The sequence below is a fragment of the Austrofundulus limnaeus genome, unplaced genomic scaffold (genome assembly GCF_001266775.1).
Source record: "Austrofundulus limnaeus strain Quisiro unplaced genomic scaffold, Austrofundulus_limnaeus-1.0 Scaffold876, whole genome shotgun sequence".
NCBI classification, from domain to species: Eukaryota; Metazoa; Chordata; class Actinopteri; order Cyprinodontiformes; family Rivulidae; genus Austrofundulus; species Austrofundulus limnaeus.
Window position 1 is genome coordinate 81,304 of NW_013953278.1, and position 2,988 is coordinate 84,291.

Genomic DNA, 2,988 nt, shown 5'->3' on the forward strand with positions numbered 1-2,988 from the left:
TTTATTTTATTTTATTTTATTTTTTTGCAGTCCAAGTACTTCTGCATACTTTGTGCTATTTTAGCTTTTCACACGTCAAAACATTCAGCTGACGGCTGCCATAACTTCAGCTGTACTTTTCTAAATATTTTACTTAGTTTATAAATATTTATTGTCATAAAATACATTTATCACTTCAACATTTCTYTCTGCAACCTGATTCACCAAACAGGATCTATTTGTGTCACCTTCAGCATCTTTTTTTGGTTTTAGCTACATTTCTGACACTTTTAGCTTTGAGTTAGCTGCATGTCACTTTTAGCTATTAGCTACTGTTCACAGCCTCACATTAGCTTTAGCTACATTTCTGCTACTTTTAGCTTTTTCACCTACATTTCTGACACTTTTAGCTACTTTTAGTTTTGTTAGCTGCATGTCATTTTTAGATTAGCTACTTGTTCGCAGCCTCACATTAGATTTAGTTTTGAGGTAGTTATGTGTTACCTTTTTCTTTGAGCTACTTTTCTGCTACAATAGTGCAACTTTTAGCTTCTAGCTAGTGTATTAGCYAGTACATTTAGCTAGTGTTTTGCTACTATTTTCATTTAGATACCATTCTCCAATTCCTTGTTTTCAAGTAGCTCATCTAGCTATTTGCTACTTATTGCTCCCTTAATGTAACTCTTAGCTAACATTTTGAAACTTTTAGCTGGTCTTGCTAGTTGTACCTTAGCTACCATTCTGCTATTTTACATTTTTAGGTAGTGTGGTGAAAATAACCACGTCTTCTGGTTGAAGTGGAACTGCTGTTGCTCAATGAAGAGAAAATCTGAAACAGGCTGGTTGAACAGCAAGAATCTTTATTTTGCCGTTCAGGAGATTACAGCCAAAAACCAAATTATGGCCTTCAATGCCAAATGATTCACCAAGTAAGAAAGATGGAGAACGAAGGCAAAGAGCAGGGGCRTACAAGGCTCTTTATAGTGTAGTCCAACAGATGCACCATAAATTTTGTCACGTATACCTTCTTCCTAATATGGTAAAATGTGCCGAGCTCTGAAGCTGGAAACTAAGAGACATCACATCTGTGCATTCCTGAGAAGAGGCCCCCCACTCTTGGACACTACAGTAGTATTTTGCTACTTTTAGTACTGGAAATTTTGGGGGAAATGGATTAATGTATTAATTAGCTCATTAGTTTTAGGAGAAAATGATCATAAAATGCTTGAGAGTAGACCAAGTCAGTCAGTCTCTCTATCCTTGTGGGGACTTTCCATCGACTTCCATTAAATATTTTTGGTAATTTTATATCCTAACCCTGACCACAAACCCTAAGGCTAACCTCACAGGTACCTTCCTGACCCTAAAACTAACCGAAACTCAATTCAGACCTTGGTCCTAAACCCAACCCTCAACCCAAAATCAGCCTCCGAAGTCATGGGGACCCGGCTCTGGTCCCCACAAGGCTGCATTTTCCTGAAAAATCGTCTCCACCAAGTAGCAAAAACACCCACACACATACACAGTTGATGGTAAACAAGACTAACTCCTGTAATCAGTCCTGATTTTTCTCCACAGGAACATTCGTTGATCCAACATTTCATTTTTTTAACAAACTAATCTGCCTGAGCAGCTGTGATGATCTGAAACCTTCCAGAGGACACGGAGACGATATCGTAGATGAACTCGTCTCTGCTCTGTCTTCTTGCACCTAAATTTGGCTGATGGTGTTTTTTTTCCTGCCAGGCTCTCATGGCAGCCGTATTGTTACACCACGCTCAGTTTCTCCCAACAACCAAATGTGAGGCATCTGTGTTCTGTGACTGCTAATGTGTTCACTGTGACCGAGTGAAAAAACAGAGCTTCACAGCGTTAGAGACCGACAGCCATCTTCAGAAAACTCATTCAGGCTTTCATTATTTAAAAACAGCAAACTCTGCATCCTGCCTGGTAACCAGCAACGATGTCATCACAAACAAACATCTTTCCTTCAATTAAAAACTGGAAGTTTTAGTGAAGCCGCTGTTTGATGTCGGTGATGCAATCAGGAAGTAGTACTTTGAAAGTTACCTTTAGATTTAATGGGCGAATACATCTGTAAGTCATCTGCATAACTGTGAAAAAAAGTGGCATCTGGTTATAACTGATCCAGGGTGCAGTATATGAAGAAAAAATAAAGGGGACCAAGAACGGAGCCCTGCGGTACACCAGAGACAACTTTCTCCAGGCACGCACACCGATACAACTTTTGCAAGTGGGACCAAAAAAAGCTGGAAAAGGTTTGAGGTAAATAAAACACCTCCAAACTTGATGTGTGCAGATTGAAGCATCGGCACACTGCGGGGAGATTTTAGACGGGAAGAAAACCGAAAAAGGTCACAATTTTAAAAACAGTCCGATTTTTAGGCTCAAACGGAGCGTTTGTCTTTCTGTGAGATGGATCCAGATCTGATTAGTTTGCTTCTGCTCGCTGAGGTTCAAGTTCAAGTTTATTTATATAGCACCAAGTCACAACATACGTTGTCTCAGCTGTACATAAAAAGAACAATGTAACGAAGAAAGCAGCAGATTGTGTTGAATCACTTCATCACAGTCTCCCATCCTGAGCAAACGGTGGAGAGGAAAAACTCCCTGCTAATCAGGAAGAAACCTCCAGCAGAACCAGGCTCAGGACAGGAGACCATCTGCCTCGACCGGCTGGGGTGGGGGACAGGAAAGAGACGCGGGCAAACACAGGTCCACTACTGGTCCAGGTGCACCTTCTTCAAAATATGAAGGGTGGAGGAGGGGTGGTGGTAGGTTGACTGTCAGCTGGCATGCAGACGGGACGATTGAGATGACTGGCTTTTATTCACTGGCAGACAGGAGCTCATTGGATGTGGCTGGGCTTGAAACAAGGAGATCGGCAGGAGCAGGTGAGGCTATTAGTCTTCCAGAGTTGAACTTTCATTAAAACTCCATAAGCACAGGATTCCAGCCAACAACCAGGTGAGACCCTAAACCCAGAAC